The sequence below is a fragment of the Elephas maximus genome, chromosome 10, assembly GCF_024166365.1.
Source record: "Elephas maximus indicus isolate mEleMax1 chromosome 10, mEleMax1 primary haplotype, whole genome shotgun sequence".
In the NCBI taxonomy this organism is placed as follows: Eukaryota; Metazoa; Chordata; class Mammalia; order Proboscidea; family Elephantidae; genus Elephas; species Elephas maximus.
In genome coordinates, this window is record NC_064828.1 from 101,719,416 (window position 1) to 101,740,336 (window position 20,921).

Below are 20,921 nucleotides of genomic sequence, written 5' to 3' on the forward strand. Positions count from 1 at the left end.
GAAATCTCTGAAAATCTTAATGGGTTACGTGCCATGACCCATCAGATAGGTCAGTTGATGAGCATGTGATGGGACCACTACACCTGAATCCTTTAAATCTTTGATGGTAGTGATAATCTCTACAGTTCCTCCTGGGAAGAAGATTGCTTCTCACATACCACATACGGTAGGAATGTGTTTGTGTCTGTGGAGAAGGAATGGCAGAGGTTTCCGGGGCTTCTACTTGGCCCTTCCTACCATACACTAGAAGTCAGAGAAACAACATGAAGATTCTGCTAGCTGCTCCAGACAACTATGCCTTTGGAGACTATGGAAATATCTATGAGATAAACTTGGGCCCAAATTCTATTTATCACCTAAACTCCATTACCCCCTTCTCTAGCTTAAGGACCATGATGAAGTTTCAATTCCTCTACCATCAGACAGATAAGACCCCACATCTAAGAGTGCTCAAAAAAAATCTGTGTGTTTCCCTTTCCCCAGTGCACAGATATCCTGACAAATGGTCACAGGTCCCTTTGGGCAAGGATTGGGAGATTACTTAGTAGATACAGAGATAGAGATGTAAATGTAGATATAGTAGATTGCAGGGTTATTCCTCAAGAGGACCTAAGCTCCCTTTCAATAAATAGGCTATGATTCTATGAATTAATTTAGATCTTGAATCAGGAAGAGGGATCAAAAATTTCCATTCTGGTGGCTGACGTCAGCCTTCTGTGCACTAGTTCTCAATTTTTAAAAATATAATAATACAAGTCAGCAACCCTAGTCAGTAGTCTATCTCACTTCCAGGAATACCATGGTCTATTAGCCAACACCAAAGATCCCTGTTAAAGGGCATTGTGAATTGCATTCTGACTTTGCTGCCCATTGTATATATTATGTCTATCTTGGCTATGTTGGCTAAGTGCTACCACTGGGCTCCACCATTCTGGAATCCTGTCATTCCCACTGATACTGTGAGGCCCAGTTTTTTGGTAGCATCTCCCTCCATCAGTCTTATTTACAAAGACAACTTCCATCAAACATCTAAACGGCTGCCAGTACTTCTCATTGTTTTATTTAGTGGGGTATCTCCTGGGATCTCCCAGTGGACATAGTCTGGTGGTAGGTTTCTAGGTCTTACATAACAAATTAGTCCTAACATACCCACCTCTGTGAGACTTCCAGCTTTTCCCTCAATACTATACCAATGAACTTCCAGCATTTCTACCTCGTTTACTAAGGTTCATCATCCTGTAAAAGCTACAAGTAGTCATCCCAACAGATTTTTAGGATCATCTTGAGATTTTGTTTCCAGAAATTGAAACCCAAGTCATGAATGAGCTCTCTCTTGTTCAATAAATGCTCTCTACCCAGTCTTATATCTTCCTCCCCAACTTGAGGCCAACACCTTTTAGATCTACTCCTACAAGAGTTCCTTAGGTCCTACAAATCCTTGGAGTGTCGGCTATTCCTCAAAAGCTGTAATTTGCTAATCAGGCTGTGATAAGACCTCCCTCTGGTTATTAGCCTGGAGGTTATGAGGGGTGGATCTTGAAGAGAACTAGTGTCATCTTGCAAAACACCTGCCTTCAATGATGGTGTTGCACCTTCTCTAGGAAAGGGGAGATTGCGCTCCTCAGACAAGATGGAGAGCTATTTCTGACATCCTAGAGAGTTTACAATTTTCAGGCTCATCCACCCGAATATCCCTAACACAAGTCACAGAGCCCCACTCTTTTCCTATCAGGGCATTAACTTTGACATACAACACCTGTCGAGGCTATGCACTGAGTCGTCTGTGCAGCTCTGGTACACTTAAAAACTAGGACCTGGGCCTGATTTTCAGCTTAGTTTACAGCAAATGAGAGTCTTCTTCAAAGTTACTGTAGAACACACTGGCTTTCATAGAGTGTCTTTACTTGTCAATTGATGATCATGAGCTTTTCATTTTCTCATATCAAGTTTTTCAATGTAGTTAACAAAGTCATCCCACTCAAAAATTCATATCATTATTGTTACTCTCGTAACAACCAAGTGTAACATATCCCAATGCCTCCTCTTCTACATGCATCTCACCCCAATTACCTCAGGTGAATGCCTTAGTAATTGCGATGCCACCACAGGCCAAGTATTATCACCATCCCATTTACCACCAGCAACAGGTTTGTTATTTATTGCCATCAGATTGCTGTGTAACCTAGCTGGAAAATTCTATCCTGAGTATCTGATTTCTAGGACTACTCCTGATACTGTTTTAACCTGGGTCCCCCGGAAAGCACAGCCTAAGGCAAAAGACTTGAATATAATCTTGGCAATCAGAAACAAAGAACAAGAATATTAAAGAACATAAGAAGAGCTAATATGCAAGCAGGCTACCACTAGGTGTGACCGATTGCTCAATTCTGTGGGCACAACCTCTGAGAAGGTGTAAAAACTGCATCTCAGCACTGCACATTGGTGGAGGGAGAGAAAGGGGAAGAATTTCTCTACTGGCTCCAGTCTCCCATTCCTACTGGTCAATGGCTCACTTTTGGGGTGGATATTAACTTCCTTGCAAGTCCGGGTTATACATACATGTGTGCTGTGTGGAGTTCCACAGACGTATCAGTAGAGAAGCCCCAGGTGAGCAGGCAAGAGGCATGGGCAAGAGGTGAGGCAGTCAGGTTGGCCTACATGAAATCAATCAGAATCTATGCAAAACTGGTTGCCACAGGGGTAGCAGAACAAGAGGAAGAAGCTGAGGATCTGAAGCAGTGAATAGCAGGTTGGTCAAGGGAGGGGAATCATAGGGAGCTGTGGAGATGGGGATACAAGAGAAGCCAAATGACTATATATAAGATAAAAGCTTAGGCCTTAAGAATAAATTGGCCTATAAATGTATTTTGTTTGGCAGACCCAACTTTCGTAAATTTTTAAATTAAATGTCTCTAGGCAGGGCACGCATCTTTTCCCTATTTGTCATAGTCCCTAGCAATCCCTACTGTGTTCCTAGCACAGGCTACACATTTCCCTTCCCTTCCTGACTCTTGAAAGCATTTGGGCTTGTTACCTCAGAGGATTGGGATTATCTCGGTAACAAGGCATGGTGGATTTAGCTAGCTGCAAGTTTTCCATCCAAATTACTCTCAGCAGCCTCTGGATGAAAATGACTCATGCCTCCTGGAAAAAAAGTAAGCTAAGGCCTGGATTCTCTGAACTCCTTCGGACCTCCCAGTACAGGTGAGCAAGGAAGCAACACGGTTAGTTGATTCCTAAAACACTGAGCACATGTTGGGAACAGTAGTAGTCTCTTTTTAAGAAAATGCTGAATGCTTTTGGGAAATGAAGAGAAGACATTTGAGGATTTTAAGCAGACTCATTTATGTAAAGTGGTTTCTTCCTGGTTCTGATTAAACACAAAAATGACTGCACCTGGTTCTCTTCCCCACCATTTTATTTTTAGCTCAGGAATGGCCCTCAGTTCAGTGACCATTTTCCCTCTCTTCCAAAAGCAAAAGAGTTATGTTTGCTGAATTGCTAAAGCAGAACTTGAGATCTGCTGTCTATCACATCGATAATAAGTTAACACCAATCTTTTAAGTAGACTCTGTGGTTTTGTAAGGGACATTGAATTTCTTATACTCAACCCAAGGCGGACAATAGATACCATCAACATTTTAATCAGATTGTATGTCACAGACGTATTTCTTGAGGCTCACTTGGTACCAGGCATTGTATTTGGCTCTGTTGATGCAAAGAGAGTTAAGATATGGGATGCTGCCCTTGGAGAACTGAGAATCTAGTAGGAAAACACATGATACAATGGGAGGTCTGAGCAAAGTGTTGGGGAGGCAGTAAGAAGGGAGGGAAGCCATCACTGAGAAAGTGACATTTGTCTTGAGTCTTGAAGGATGACTAGCACCTGAGGCAGAAGTAAGGATATGGGAGTGATGGCAGCTCAGAGCAGTGAGCAGAGGACAGAGACAAGGTGTGGGACCTCTTACCCCTCTTGTCTACCCGGGCTGCCTTGACCGCTATTGCCTCTGTTCACCACCTCACTTGGCATGCTGCTGTGGCCACCTTTATCAATGATCTCTGCTAGAATCTGCCAGCACCTCTGAGATAAGCAAATTGCAACATCAGCCTGTGAATAGCAAGTTAGTCACCAGTACCCTGGACTGAGCACACTGGGGCTGGTTGTATATTCAGCCGCAGCTATAAATTTTCAAAGGTAACATCATGCAAATGACAGCTAGAAGCAAAGAGCCTAAATGTTCTAGATTTATTTTCTCATTCTCACAAGCTTGAAGTTCAATGGCCAAGAGCAGTGATAATTTACTATGTTGTTGCATTCTTCTGAATATCTATTAAGAAATCTCTATCTGCAGAGCTGGATAAGTACAGTGGGTAATCGGGTATATTTATTATCTGTGGAATATTTAAACATTTCTTCTTTCTAGTTGTTTAGTACTTGATGGTGTTTTTTACCTTCACTGACTTCCTGTTCTAAATCAGTGAGACTATGTATCGATGTACACAATTAAATTGTCTGGGATGCTTCAAAAAACTGATGTGTGGTCTCCACCAATTAAGCCACAACCTCAAAAAGTAGGACCCAGATTATCTATATTTTCAAAGCCCCTCACATGACTGTGATGTGAAGCCAGGGTTGATTACAGTGCCTCTAGTCCAACAGAGAGAAGAAGAAAGAAAGAAACTTACATTCATTAAATAGACACCATTATTGACAGCTTTCCTCTTTATTCTTACATAGTTTCAATAACAATGATAAAAGGAAATGTGATTAGAATGCCCTTTGAGTTTGGGTGAAATACTTTGATAAGTTACTTGGGTTAGGAGATGAGCCCTCCTAAAAGCACGCTCAAGAAACTGAAAATAGTTTCCCATATGACAAGGGGAAGAGTTAGCTGTCTCTTTTGAGGGGCTGGGGACGAGAAGGCAAAGAAAGACAGGAAAAAGGGAAAAGCAACTTGCTATGAGCCTGCAAGTCTTCCATGAACTGAACTCTCAGTGCTTCATATAAGTATTTCTTGTTGACACAGAGTGAGTGGTAAGATTGCTGCCCAAGGTGACATGGGCAATAGGAAAGCAGGAGCTAGAGGGTCAGGAAAGTCTCCACAAAGGCCTGGTCTCAACCATGGTAATGGCCAATACTCATAGAGAGTAATTTAGACATTCAGGAGTAAGGGAAAAAGTTGAAAGATATTTTCGCATTGTGACCGAAGAGAATTTGCTGATGTTGGGAGGTCGCCTTGGTGACGGGCTTACAGCTAGAGCTGCATTTGTGAGGTTCCATAGAGAGCCAAAGTAGCTCTGGTGGTGCGGTGATTAAGCGCTCAGCTGCCAACCAAAAAGTTGGCGGTTCGAATCCATTAGCCACTCTGTGGGAGAGAGATGTGGCGCTTCCGTAAAGATATACAGCCTTGGAAACTCTGTGAGGCAGTTCTCCTCTATCCTATAGCGTCACTATGAGTTAGAATCAATTCAACGGCAAAGGGTATAGACAGTCAATATGATTGTACACGCGCATCCAGAGTTTTGAGCACCTGGAGAGCAATCATAGACCAGCACTTTCCAAGGGTGTTCCATGGAACTTGAGTTCTGAGGATGTTAAATGAAAGGCATTAACAAGGGTTCCACATCAAAGAAATTTGGAAAATGGGTCAAAGGGGACTTCTAAAGCCTTTAATATGCCAATGAGCACGGCGACTCTCTAAGAGGAAACTCTAGACTGCAGCTCTCTCTCTCTGCTCTCACAAAATATCTGAATGAACCAGAATTCCCTGGGAGTCACTTTGGAAACACTATTTCTGACCCATGTATGAATTACTGGTGCCATGTAGATGTTTTCCCAAGAAATGACCGGGAGACGCATAGACATAAGGACACAGTAATACATTTTAAGTTTGCCTACTTTTTCAATTGAAAACGAAAGTAAATTGTTTTCCCTTTCAGTATACTTTCCTGGGGGGGTAGGGGCGGGAGGTGGAAACAAGACTTTAAACAAGCTGTTAACCCTGCATGAGGCATTGCATAGTCTATGGATGTTTACCCTCAGTTATCGTTAATATGATGTAATGGCTCTGCAGGATTTATTTCACCAGTTCCTCGAAACTCATATTCTCTGTTGAGGATTGAAATAACATATGTGTGGACAATACGGAGCCACAAAGTTAAGAATTCATCTTGCTGAATTTCTAATATTGTACATTCATGATGTGACTCCGTAAGTCTGAGGAAAACTGAGAAGCAACTGACACTCAACATCAGGAGGTTAGAAATAGTATGTGCTACTGGGTCAAGTTTGTCTTTTTTTACTGGGTCAAGTTACCTTTACTGAAATGGAAGGTGTATGATGGATGTAGTTATGGGCTGGGAAGCAGGAGATCTGAATTCTCATCCCAGTTATCCCACAGTCTTGTCTTGCTCTCTGACTTTGGCCAAATTCCTAGTGGTCCATATGTCAAATGAAGGATAGGTGATCCCAAAGGTCTCTTCTAGATAGAAACTTTATGTATCTGGCTAATCACACAATAGCTTCCAGCATCATAGCAACACACAAGTCACTAACCATCTGTCAGTTTGTCATATGTGGTGGCTTACATGTTGCTATAATGTTGGAAGTTATGTCACTGATACCAGCAGAGTCACCCAGGGTGAACAGGTTTCAGCAGAGCTTCCAGGCTAAGTCAGACTAGGAAGAAAGGCTTGGTGATCTACTTCCAAAAATTAGTCAGTGAAAATCTTATGGATCACAACAGAATATTGTCAGACATAGTGCTGGAAGATGAGCCCCCTCTGTTGGAAGGCACTACACGATAGCTGCAACGATGGGCCCCAGCATACCAGTGATCATGAAAACGGCACTGGGCAACATTTTGTTCTTCTATATATACAGCTGCCTTGAGTCGAACTGGAGTATAACAATACTCCAAAGCTACTACAGAAAAGCTTGGAGAACTCAGAACCTGGAAGAAAAAAAAAAGACCGCTCTTAGGAAAGCTTCCTTCTCAAGAAAGAGGCATCAGAATTTTTATAGCCTTGATTCTCAGTGGGGTTGGGGATAGGGATTGCAGAACACTTAGTTGAGAAATCTTTCTACCCGATGAGCTTTTGGTGCCTCGGTCATTCCTGGGGCTCCTTCCCTTAGTCCATTGCGTCACACAAGAACCCTGGGGTTACATGATTCTGGGAGAATGGTGAAGGGTCCACACGATGTTGCACTGGAGCTCTGGTTCTTCACTTGAGTGTCCAGCTATGATGCTCCTGCCCTCATGGCAGCCTGGGTTGTGATCCTTCTGCCTGCTCAGTCCTCTCTATCACACTTGCAGCTGTACCTGACTTGGAGGTTTACTACCCTCTGCCCTTTACTTTCTCATGGATCACTGGAAATCTCACAATACAGCAAATATTTTTCTGAGTTATGAAGAACTCAGTCTTTTTAAGTGCAACAATTTTCTCTCATTTTCCAAGGGTGGGCAGCATATCTTTTCTTAGAAGTCTTAAGCCAATAATATGATTGGAGTACTATATGGTGCAATTTTAAAATCTTAATAAATCACCTACTTGCTTTCCCTTAATATTCGGAGGTACTAACTAGGACTTCCAGAATAACGTTGAATAAAACTGGGATAGCAGACACCTTTGTCTGGTTTCACCATTAAGTACAATGTTTATTCTTGTTTTCAGAATGTTTCCTTTTTCAGACTAACAAAAAAATATTATGAGTTTTCTATTATGAATTTACATTGGACTTTACCAAATCCTTTCTCTGCACCTATAGAGGTTATCACATGGCATACTACGAGATGAAAATCTCTCCCTTTCTTTGTATTCTCTGAACCACATTGTATAGGGTGAGAATTACTTATTCTTTGAAGAGTAGTTAGAACTTACTTGTAACATCATCTGGACTTACAATTCTGGATTTTCATTTTTTATTTATTTCTTACATCTGGGCATTTTCTTACTTTCATGTGAATTCAACAATCACACATTTTTAAATCACTGTATATTATCCTGAAATTCTACACATTATGCAAATATATGTATTAATTTGCTCCACCATAGCTCTAGAATCAGAAGTCTTGGGTTATTTCTTTCAGAAAGTTTCCCAGAAGTTATAGTATTGTGTTAAATAATCCCCACTTTGCAGTCCCTACTCAATTTGTAGATCTAGGCATTGTGCAACAACAGCTGCTAACATCACAAAAAGGGAGACATCCAGACATTATGTGCCTCTCGATGAACAAACACTGTATCACCTACAGTCTTGCCAAAAAAACTAAATCTCAGCCTGATCAAACCATAAATTTACAGGACATATAGAGAAGAGAGGAACACGTTAAACTACACCATACAATGTAACCCGGAAAATCTAGATTAAACGAATCTCTACAGGTCAAACAACCTAGGCTCTTCAATGAATAATTTGCAAGGGATAAGAAGGGGTGAGGGAAGACCCTTTAGATTAAAAGACATTTAAAAGGCAAATTTAAAAACAGACAAAATTAAAGTACAGAGTTTATGGATGCACAATTGTGGGGTAATTTTTTTTTTTTTTTAAGGAAATGATTATAATAAAAATCAAGATGATGGTTACTTTTAGGAAAGAGGGATCTAGTAAGTGAAGGACCCTGAGGTAGCTGGCAAAGTTCTATTTCTTGACATAGTGGTGGTTACAAGAGTATTTTCTTCATAGTAATTCCTTAACATGTAATTTTGCATCATGCAGTTTTTCATACAAAAAAGTTTGAAAAAAATCATTATTGAGTACATATGGGATAACAGTATTACCGTTCAAAACATTAAAACCAAAAAAACCAAACCCAGTGCTGTCGAGTCGATTTTGACTCATAGCAACTCTATAGGACAGAGTAGAACTGCCCCATAGAGTTTCCAAGGAGCGCCTGGTGGATTCAAACTGCCGACCTTTAGGTTAGCAGCTGTAGCACTTAACCGCTACACCACCAGGGTTTCCAAAACATTAAGTGCTACTAAAACTATTTTATAAAATCACAAGCCAAAATCCAAACTTCTCATTTCTGTCTAGCTCGTGCTGTGTTCCAGGAGAGAAAAACTTGTTCAAATTCTATACAGCCAAATGCCTAAGCTTCTTTAGTATTCTATCTTTCTACCCTTTAGCATCAGTAAGAGAAAGAAGGCTACCCCATCCTCAGAATAAGATCTATTCATCCTTCCTTGCCCAAGACCGATTGACAGTGAGGACTTCCACTTCCTTTAGTGAATTTCCAAAAACTCTCACTTCCAATCACAGTGTATAATCTCAGTGGCTCAGAAAATATCGTAACGGCTGTTAGTGTATTTACCAAAATCTGGGTTATTCAACATGAATAACACTATATGGTAGATACCACCGTTTGAGTCTAATTACATATTTAGAAAAAAAATATTTCTTCAGTTCTTCAAAAGCACGTTCAAGTTATACCTGACCTAAATTTGTGTCGTAACCAAGACATAATCATCTTATTCTAAAATATATTAAGATAAATGGCACGGTGTTTTCTCCTGTAAAATAGATTCTCTGTTGGGATTTTTTTCTCAAATCCCATCTTGCAGTTTTCTCAAAACAAAGGAAATTTCGGCTTCCAGAAATGGAAAACTCCAAAAAACTTTCTAAAGTTAGTTCTCCCCCATCTACTCCTGTTGCTGAAAATCAGATCAAATCAAATTAAGTTTTATCCTTATCAGGCACTTGTTAAAACTAAATCCAGTCATATTCTATTATATTCTATTTCAGCTAACCCTTGGCTCTTTTATAAATCTTATAACCTACTCTAATTCTTCCAGTGTAATAAAATCCACTTCAAAGATACTAAGTCATCCTGTAGGAAGAATTGCAACCCTGGTGGTGCAGTGGTTAAGAGCTATGGCTGCTAACAAAAAGGTCAACAGTTTGAATCCACTACCTGCTCCTTGGAAACCCGATGGGGCAGTCTTACCATTTCCTATAGAGTCGCCGTGAGTCAGAATCGTCTTGATGGCACATAACAACAGTCCTTAAGGAACCATAACTGGACTAAAGGAGAGATCTGAGCATCACCTTAAGATCCCAGACTTTGAGACAGATGTAATAACTGGGCTAACTGTGATAGAGATTGCTAGTTACCTACCAGAATTCATTTTCCCTTCTTTCTGGGCAAACAGAGAGATGACATTCTTAGCCTTTCCTGCAGTGAAGTGACTAAGTTCTCTTCAGTGGACTCTGAATGAAGTGATATATGCCACTTCCAGGCTTGGTCCATAAAAACCTCTCACACTTGTTCCTATATGCCCTTTTCCTCTACTGGGTGATGACTAATGAGACAATGCTTTAGATGGCTTCCAGATGCCACAGTTTGAAGATGGCAGAACGACCATCAACCTAGGTCCTTAAATGACTATGTGGAGGAGAGTGGCCATCAACCTATTATAAGGGATTTTTGTTTTTAAAGCCACTGAAATTTAGGTTTTATTTTTACTGACATTTAACATTCTGTAATAAACCAAACCAAACCCGTTGCTGTCAGGTTGATTCCGACTCATAGAGACCCTGTAGGACAGAGTAGAACTGCCCCATAGAGTTTCCAAGGAACGCCTGGTGGATTCAAACTGTTGATCCCTTGGTTAGCAGCAGTAACACTTAACCACTACGCCACCAGGGTTTCCAACATTCTCTAATACAGAATGTTAAAAGTAGCAATGTCTATTTTTGCGATTTGCCAGGATCCCCCTCCCCCCCGCAAGAGAGGCTATAGTTGATCTATGGAATCCTAGACTTTACTATGTTCCCTACCACCACCCCTTCAATGCAGATTAGACTCATGGTCCTTTCTTATGACTTCCTTGAATACACTCTTAATTTCTTGCCTCGTATTCTCTCTGTCTTGCTCACATTGTTGCTGTAGGTTGCCATCTAGTTGATTCCAACTCATAGCTACCCATTTGACACAAGTTGCAGAGTAGAACTGCTCCATAGGGTTTTCAAGGCTGTGATATTTTGGAAGCAGATTGCCAGGCCTGTCTCCTGAGGTGCCACTGGTCATGTTTGAACCACCAACTTTTTGGCTAGTAGTCGAGCACTTAATGGCTTGTGCCACCCAGGGACTGATTCTCTCTCATAATCTCCTGGAAAAACCCCAGTCTGGTTACATCTAACTTTTTACCTACTCTGACACTCACAAAGCTAACTGTGGCTAGGTTCACTTTCAATTCATAATCACTGACCTAAAATTGGTCCATAGTGCTGTCCCACAATCTCACTATATTTCCATAATCCATTCATTTGTTCAGTCTCCTACATAGCAATTCCATACCTTCTCTCCTTGCCACAAATCTTCAGCACCTCTTCTCTCCTCTTCACTCTCAGCTGATGAGTTAGATTTCTATTTCAATAAGAAAATCGAAACAATCAAAAATCATTAGCTCCCACCATCTCTTCTACTGCCTACCTGCATCTGTTTTATGTATAATTTGCCTTCCCTTCTGGGTGAATCGTCTGTGCTCCTTTCTAAGGCCAAATCCTCCATATGTGCATTGGGCACAATTTCCTCTCATTGCTCAAGGATATTACTCCAGCAATTCTGTCCTCCCTCTTCCATCATCAAAATTTCCTTCTATACTGGCACTTTACCATCAACCCACAGAACATGATAAAATAGATTTTTGTTGCTCTGTGCCATTGATTTCAACTCATAGTGGCCTTATAGGACAGAGTAAAACAGTCTCATAGGGATTCCTAGGCTGTAATCTTTATGGGAGCAGATCGCTAGGTCTTTTCTCTTGCAAAGCTGCTGGTAGGTTTGAACAGCTGACTTTTCAGTTAACAGCTGAGTGCTTAATCATTGCACCACCAGGGCTCCTATGATGAAATATAGCCCATCTTAAAAAAAGACCGAAACTTGACTCCATATCCTTCTCCAACTACCGACCCATTTCTTTGCTAGCTTTTATAGATTTTGTCATTAGGGGCCTTCGAGTCTATTCTGACTCACAGTGATCCTATGTACAGTGGAAAGAAACACTGCCCAGTCCTGGGCCATCCTCACAATTGTTGTTATGCTTGAGCCCATTGTTGCAGCCACTGTGTAGGTCCATCTTGTTGAGGGTCTTCCTCTTTTTCGTTGACCCTCTATTTTACCAGTGAGTTGGAACTGACTTGATGGCAACAGGTTTTTGGTGACGTCCTTCTCCAAGGACTGGTCCCTTCTGATAATATGTCCAAAGTAGGGGAGATGGAGTCTCGTCATCCTTGCTTCCAAGGAGCATTCTGCTTGTACTTCTTCCAAGACAGATTTATTCACTTTTAAAGATATATTCCTGAAAAAATTTGTCTATATTCACTGTCTTCTTTTCTCTAATCTCATTGTTTCTTGAAGCCATTCCAGGCAGGCTTTTGTCCTCACCATTCCATCGATACAGGCTGTGTCCAGGTCACAAACGACCTTCATGTTGCCAAACTCAGTGGTCAATTAACAATCTCCGTTTCTTTCAACCTGGCAGCAGCATTTGATATGCTATATCACTCACTCCCTTTAGAAGTATTTTATTTTCTTGGCTTCCACGAACCCTTGTCTCTTGATTCTTTGCCTTCCTTCCTGGTCAAGCCTTCTCATCTCTCAAACCTCTAAATACTGGAGTGCCACAAGCTCAGTCCCTGGTGCTTTTGTCAAGTTTCATAACTTTAAATACCATATCTATGCAGATGGTTCTCTTTAAATCCAGGCTTGTATATCCAACTGCCTTCTTCACCTTTCCACCTGGGAGTCTGTCTCATAGTCACTTCAAAATTGAATTTAGAAAAAAATCGAACTCCTAATTATCCTCACCCTCAAACCTGCTCAATAAAAGTAGCTTCATTTTTTAGTTGCCGAAGCCAAAACCTTTGTGATCCTTGACTATTCTCTTTCCCTAATACCAACAGTGCATCAGCAAATCCTCTTCAGTCTTTCTCCAACTATATCCAGAATAGGACCACTTCTTACCACCTCCGTTACCGTAATCTCTCACCAGGATTGCTGCAGTAGTATCCTGTGGTCAAAACTGCTCTTTCACTCCCAGTATCCTTCCACAGTAATAGGATTTTTAACTCAGTACCTGGCCTCCCAAAATGTAGATGATAATTCCTAACATTTCTTGTAGCTTGGTGTAGCTAAGGGGATGTAAGCAGAAATGGCAGTTATTCTTCACATATAGTTTTCATCAGTACTTGGTTCCCATTCCCCTAGATGAGCAATGGATGTTGGATTTATTTTATGTAGAGTCCTACACAAATTTAGCTTCAAGCAGCTCCATCCTCCACCTCTCTCCACTCCCAGCTAGCTTGTTGTCCTTCTTAATGAAACGTCTAAAGCTGCCACTGTCTAGAAATCCTGTGTCTTAGGCATCTACAGTTTACAGTTCCCCCAACTTCCTGTAGTCTTACACCCACCTGCTTCACTAATTCATAGTATTTGTGCAGACCCTGGAGACATTTGACTGTCAAATAATGACTTAAGGTATATGAGTTCTGCCGTATTCACAAGGGAAAACTCAAAAGATTGAGACTCTTTGAGACCCAAAGGAATACCCTCAAAGGAAATCGAGGCATCAAGAGACAGTGATTCTACATAATAATTTTTACACCTACTATTCTTGAGGCTGACTCTGTTGGCCAGATTTTTTTCCAAAGCCATACGGATCATTACTGGAGAGTTGTTTGCTTTGGTTCAGAATCCAAGTCCGCTTTCTTTTGAAATGTCTATATAGGCCAACCAGGCTCTGAACATGTGCAGAGATTATTGCAAACCGATTAATCTTCCCTAGGAAAGATCCAGGCTTGTGCCAAGGAACTCCTGTTTTAAACAATTCAAACATGAATTACATTATTGAGCTGGCAGATGCTATATTTAGAAGTTACTGAAGGCCTAAATTCGAACAATAGCTAATTCAAGTGAAGTTCAAATTCGTCAAAATGAGTAATGTGTAAGGAGGTGTATAGAGAGCTCGGTAGTGCTCTGTTACATATTCATGTTGAGCTTTCATTAACAAGAAATACTGTTGTTTCCACGTTACATTTAGCCTGTTTTTATAAATAGTTTCAACACAAAATTCTTGGAAAGTGGTAACAAAATGTGCTTTGGATGGAACTCACGGACTTTTCTTTTTAGCATTTTGTCCAGGAATAAGAATTCTTATGAAATCATTTAATCCATTCATTAATTCACCACACTCCTATAACAAATATTTATCTAATTATGGCAATGATTCATTCAGGCACCAAGTTTACAGCAGGAAAAAAAAGAGCGAAGTGGAGATTACAATCTGATGGTGGGAGACAGATAATAAGCAAGTAAATTTAAGGGTTATGAAGAAAAGTACTAGCAAAGTAGGCAGGGATGACGTCCTGTTCACATTTGTATTGCCAGAACCTTGCACTTAGAAGGAGCTCAAGGGGATGAATGGGTTAATGGCTAAATATGACAAATTTTACAGAACCTCTGACTCAGGCAGGACATTTGCTTTACCGGCGTAGAGTGCGGTGGAGTTAAGGGAGGTCCATGCTTCCAGTTCCACCAAACTGGAGCCCAATTGTGTGCTGGCTGCAGGTAGTTTCCAAAAGGAGAAACCTTTGGAAACACAAGCCCTCGTTTTGGCTTCTGACCCCCTCACCACTAACAGCTTCAGAAAAACCACTGCTGAGGTTTTCACCTCATCTGAAGTGTTGGAATTCTTTGTTATTGTTGTTAGTTGCCATCGAATTGGCTCCCACTCATGGCAACCTTCTGTATGACAGAATAAAATATTGCCCGGTCCTGTGCTGTCTTCACAACGGTGGATTAACCAGTAAACAAGGCATGCACAGGCTTACAGTAAGCAAGGTACACATGGCTTAATTGTGTTTACTTCCTAGTCTGTAAAGTACAGTTCCACATGTGAAATTGTGTACTACAGATTACTATGTCAACCCACCTCTTTGAGGGTTTCCCTCCTTTTCACTGTTGTTCTTCTTTACCAACCATGATGTCCTTTTCTAATGATTGATCTTTCCTGACAACGTGCCCAAAGTAAGTGAGCAGAAGTCCTTGCTTCTAAGGAGCATTCTAAGGAGTTTGTATTTCCTTTAAGACTGGTTTGCTGGTTCTTTTGGCAGTCCATAGAATATTCAGTATTCTTTGCCAACACCACAGGTTAAATGAACCGATTCGTCTTCTGTTTTTCTTCTTCACTGTCCAGCTTTCACGTGCATCTTATGAAGCTGGGGAACTCCACAGTTTGATGCTCTGCATTACCTAAAGCAAATTAGTCTTCTACTTGGAACAAAGAATACCTTGCTGGGAAGAGAGTCTGCAAGTTAAAATGTTTTCTGATGAGTTTTCTTTGCTCCTCTTAGTTCCTTGGAGAAGTAATCGATGCCCAGGGCCCCCTTTTTTTTCCCCCACGTTGATTTATCCACCTGGTGATTCACTGTAGTTCCTTATTGCTTCATAGAACAAAGTCAGCACTTCTTGTTCCCATACACTCTGCTGTGTTGGCAGAGTCTAACTGGATCTTCTCTCTCTCAACAGTTCCAGGAAGATGGTATCTTGTAGATCTTGTTTACCCTCAGCAGTAACAGGAAAAGAAAACAGACATACCCAAAGGCTGAACCAAATATCTTTTTGAAAATCATGAAAAAAAAAAGTACCGCCTTTGGCCTTGACTAGCCTCTGATGGTGTTTTCCAAACCACAGTCCCCTTGTCACCAGAGGAAATGGTTTCCCACACCAACAGGGCCCAGGAAGTGTGAGAGGCTCAGGGTGGGAGTCAGAGGCTGATGGAAGAAATGGGGTGACCTAATTCATGACAAGTGAATCTCATAGGCAGGACTAGATTGTAAAGCCAGCAAAGTTGCTCAGAGCTCCGTTATGACTTTCATGGGACCTCGGTATTTTTGCCTTCATGGGCTCCTTTCTCCATAATGTAATACTAAAAATTCTATCTTATAACTGAACTGGTATAAAGATGAACATCATCCAGGATGGATTCATTATTACAGATTCATTATTATCTGAGTCACTTTTTTGTTCTTCTGGTTTTAAAAGAAATTAAAATTAAAACACTTTCATGGGTCTCTAGGCATTGTGTCTCTTCTGCATGATGAAGTAGTCCTAAAGTTGGTGTTTCAGCACATTTGCCCCCCTTGGGGCACCATTATTTTCACACAAGCAGTTCAGACACCTAATACCTTCTGCTTCTAATTCCTGTTCTGCCTGCTGGCCCCATCATAACTTCTTGGCCAAGAACAGAGTTAGGAAGGATGTGATAAACCAGTAGGCTTCCCATTGCCACTTCCTCATCACCCACTTGGGACCTGGCTTCTCCTGCCACTTCTCCACTGAAACTGCCCCTGATAAAGTCATCAGTGACTTCTGGATTGGCAAAGCTCACAGATGTTCTTCAATATTTATGTTTTAGACCTTCCTGCAGCATTTGATACCATTGTTCTTTTAATTAGTTTTTATTGAGTGCCTCCAATATTTCAGGTTCTGTGTCAGATGTTGGAGGCATAATTATCAACTAAACAGATAAGATTCTTGCCATCATAGTGTTCGTGTGTGTGTGTCTAATACACAATACAAGGAAATAAACAGCGAATATAAACAGTATAGAAGGGCCCCTAACTCAAATTTGAGAAGTCAAGAAATGCATTCTGAAGCAAATAGCACTTAAGACCTGAAAGATGACTGGAAGTGGGCCTGGGAAAGGCAGAGAATGGAATTTTAGGTATAAAGATCCTCATGCTCAAGGCCCAGGTGGTCAAAGAAGCAATTACACACACTGGTAATAGAAAATAATTCCATATGGCTGAAACCTAGCGTATGGGGAGTTGGTTTGCACTGGTGAGTGTCATGAATATATTGACATTTTATGAAGATGACTCTGCTGTCAGTGTAGAGCATGAGTTTGAGTAGGAGTGATACCAGGGACAGAGAGAGACACGAGGAGGCTGTGAATGGGATTGAGGTAAGATATAGTAGTATTTTAAACCAGGGAAGCAGCAGTGGGAAAGGATTGAAAGATAGTAGCAACAGAACTTGGTGATTGATTGGATTTGACGGTATGGGAGAAAAAGGAATCAAGACGACATCTGTGTTCGGGTTCTTAGTTGCAGAAAATAGAATTATCTTTGCTGGTTATGCAGAAAGGGGTTTGTTAAAAGGTATGAGGCAATACAACCTCTAGGAGGGCCAGAAAACCTAGTCTGGAAGGCTCACAGGCAGGAACACAGCAGTCAGGAGAAATGTCCGGCCATATCACATGGCTGTTCTATAAGAATCACCACTGATTGTTGTTCGGCCCCTATGAAACTAGATAGAAAGTAGACACCACAAACTTTACCACAGCTACTCCAGAAGAATTGGATACCTCCACAGTTTGATTGCCTTGAGAGTCTACTTCCCCTCATCCAATCTTAGGCCATGTTGCTCACTTCTTTCTTCTATTCCATACAGGTGCAAATGTTTGACCCAGCCTGGCTGCAAGGGATCATGGGAAATATGGTTCCTAGCTTTCCAGAGAGTCAAACAACAGAGAAGTCAGAATGGAGGCTGAATGAACCATGAACAGTATTGGCCACCACTGGCATCTCTGCTCTGCCCCCTTACTGAAAAATATGAAGAAGGTATTAGAACTCTTTTAGAGTTGAAGCTCAGAGGTTAAATAACTTATCCCAGGCCACTGGTGGGGCAGAGATTTGAAGCTGGATCTTGCTGACTCCACAGTCAGTGCTCTTTCTGTTTTATGCTACCCTTCAAGATTCACCTCTGTCCTGACCTCTCTTGGAAAGGCTGACCCACTCCTTCCAGACGCAAAGGTAGTTTAGGTACCCTTTGCTGGGCTTCCTTAATGCCCTGGGTAGATATCTCTGTGGTAGCCTCTACTATGCTATGTTCCTATTTGTAGTTAGACACATGCTTCTCCTATTTGACCATGAGACCTTTGAGCAGAGTCTTATATATCCTGGTATTCCCAAATATTTAATATTTTATGAAGATTAAATGAGAATTCAAAGCTCTTTTAGCACAGTGTCCACTGCATAGAAACTGTTAGTGTTATTGTTGTTCTCCATCAAAAAAATAAATAAATAAATGAAATCCGTTGCTGTCAAGTCAATTCCAACTCATAGCGACCCTGTAAGACAGTGTAGAACTGCCCCATAGGGTTTCCAATACTGCAATCTTTACAGAAGCAGGCTGCCACATCTTTCTTCTGTGGAGCGGTTGGTGGGTTTGAGCTGCCAACCTTTTGGTTAGTAGCCAGTCACTTTAACCACTGTGTGACCAGGACTCCAGTATCCCTTTAACCCAGTGCCATCGAGTTGATTCCAACTCATAGCGACCCTATAGGACAGAGTAGAACTGCCCCATAGAGTTTCCAAGGAGCACCTGGCGGATTCGAACTGCTGACCCTTGGGTTAGCAGCCGTAGCCTACCAAATGGTAAACAACTGAGCTGCTAACTAAAAGGTTGGAGATTTGAGTCCATCCAGAAGCATCTTGAAAGAAAGGCCAGGTGATGTGTTTCCAAAAATTCAGCCACTGAAAACCCTATGGAGGACTATCCTATTCTGACATACATGGGGTAACCATGAGTTGGGGGTCAACTCAATGGCAACTAACAACATCAACAGATGCTTAATAACAATTTAATCAGTGAATGAATGAATGTTGTTGTTGTTGAGTCAGTTCCAACTCATAGTAACCGTATGTACAACAGAAAGAAACACTGCCCAGTCCTATGCCATCTTCACAATTGTTGCTGTTGTGCCCATCGTTGCAACCACTGTGTCAATACATCTCATTGAGAGTCAAACCTCTTTTTCGCTGACCCTATACTTTACCAAGCATGATGTCCTTCTCCAGGGCAGGTCCCTCTTTATAACATGTCCAAAGTGTGTAAGACAAAGTCACCCTCCTCACTTCTAAGGAGCACTCTGGCAGTACTTCTTCCAAGGCAAATTTGTTTGTTCTTCTTGTAGTCTGTAGTATATTCCATATTTTTTGCCAGCACCATAATTCAAAGCCATGAATTCTTCTTCAGTCTCTCTTATTCATTGTTCAGCTTTCCCATGCATATAAGATGATGGAAAATATCCTGGCTTGGGTCAGTGCACCTTGGCCCTCAAGGTGACATCTTTGCTTTTGAATACTCTAAAGGGGTCTTGTGCAGCAGATTTGCCCAATGCAATGTATCTTTTGATTTCTTGACTCCTGCATCCATGGGTGTTGATCATGGATACAAGTAAAATGAAATCCTTGACAACATCAATCTTTTCTACATTATCATGATGTTGCTTACTGGTCCAGTTGTAATGATTTTTATTGACAGACTAATGGTGGCATGAATGAGTGAGCCCCATGGAATTAATGACTGATAAATACTATCTGTTGTCCATCTCAGAAATGTTTACGTTTATAATAAAAGATATTTTCTTACTTAAAAAGGCAAAAGTTACAATGATGGAATATCAGGTCCTAGGACGAAGCCCATACTTTAGGTAGGGGTCTTCCCAGAGTCACTTCAATCATACACAGTCAGGGTGACCCAAACTTAAGGCTCCCTCTGCTTCCAGCCCTATATTAATTTTGTAATTGTACCGCCATGAGAGAAGCCATTTGCCTGGTAGTGCTTACTAAGAAATCCATGTCCACAAGGCTTCCAACTTCGTTGGCTCATGGAATGTCCATAGCTGACCTCAACTATCACCCACCAAACCCGACCTACACACTTTTCTTATTATTATAAAATGTTTCACACATACACAAAGTAGAGAGCAGAGTGTGATGAGGCCTCTTGTTCACAGCACCCAAATTTGACAACTATCTGTATTTTGCCAATTTTGGTAAACCAAGATTCTTTACTCAGGGTTGACCCAGCCTCTTCTGTGGCTTTGCTTTGCTCAATTCCTGTTCTCTGTTTTGTGAACCTCATCTCCTGACTTAACAGACCTCTTGACCCGATGATTAATTACATGGCTATGCAGACTCCTCCCACCTCAACTTTCTCTCAAATACCTGAAATAGGCTCTATTTTGACCATGGTTCCATCTCCCCAATCCCACCTTTCTCATCTGTTGATAAAATGGAACAGTTAGACCAGATGATCCCTTTCTGCAACAAAATTCTATGATTCTTGAATTCTCCATTTTTGGCTTTTGGCTCAGGAACAGTACTGGCTATAAGAATTCTTTTTAATTGGATTCCTGGGTATGAGGACTGGTTCTTTATGATTAATACTCCTTCCCTACATTCCCCATGCTGGGGGCCTCTACCAATAACACCAAGCAGCCCCCTCTTGGGAACCTTGGTGGTGAGTGGTTAACAGCTGTGGCTGCTAACTAAAAGGACGGCAGTTCAACTTCACCAGGCGCTTCTTGGGAACTTTAAGGGGCCGTCCTACTCTGCCCTATAGGGTTGCTATGAGTCAGAATTGACTTGACCGCAATTTTTTTTTTTTTTAGTCTTCTCTTGGTCCCTTTTCTGCTTCAAAAACACCCTGTGCCCATCCTTACTGCAGTATTTACCACCTGCATTTTCATTCACATATGTTGCCCACCAGGGGCACCTAGGCAATTGTTCCTACATCTCTGCCAGCTGCTTAAATCTTGGGAAGCTGAATTCTCTTTTAGAGTTCTGACAATAGGTAATAAGGACACATAATGTGATGCTTCTCCCTAACCTAGGCTCAAAAAGTAGGGTAAGCATAGAGAAATTTTCTCAGCACAGACCAAAAACCCTGCCTTACAACAAATGATATACAGCAGTGAGCACTTGACCTGGACATGCACTGGTCCAACCGCATGCTACACCACCCGGAGGGTCAGCTTTTTGAATGCACAGATGAGCTACCAGATTAGAGATGATACCTTGTGAGGATGGGTGCCATCTTCCAGGACATAGTGTGCTCCCTAAAATGATG

General features: G+C 41.4%; 1 long non-coding RNA gene across 1 annotated transcript; it reads right to left on the reverse strand.

Moving 5' to 3' along the window:
- Positions 1 to 4,618: 4,618 nt before the first annotated feature.
- On the reverse strand, positions 4,619 to 15,589 carry LOC126084121 (uncharacterized). The gene is made up of 3 exons (XR_007518948.1): positions 14,935 to 15,589; positions 11,301 to 11,369; positions 4,619 to 6,953 (listed from the first exon to the last, which is right to left on the reverse strand). It is a non-coding gene; the product is annotated as an uncharacterized LOC126084121 (long non-coding RNA).
- Positions 15,590 to 20,921: the final 5,332 nt, after the last annotated feature.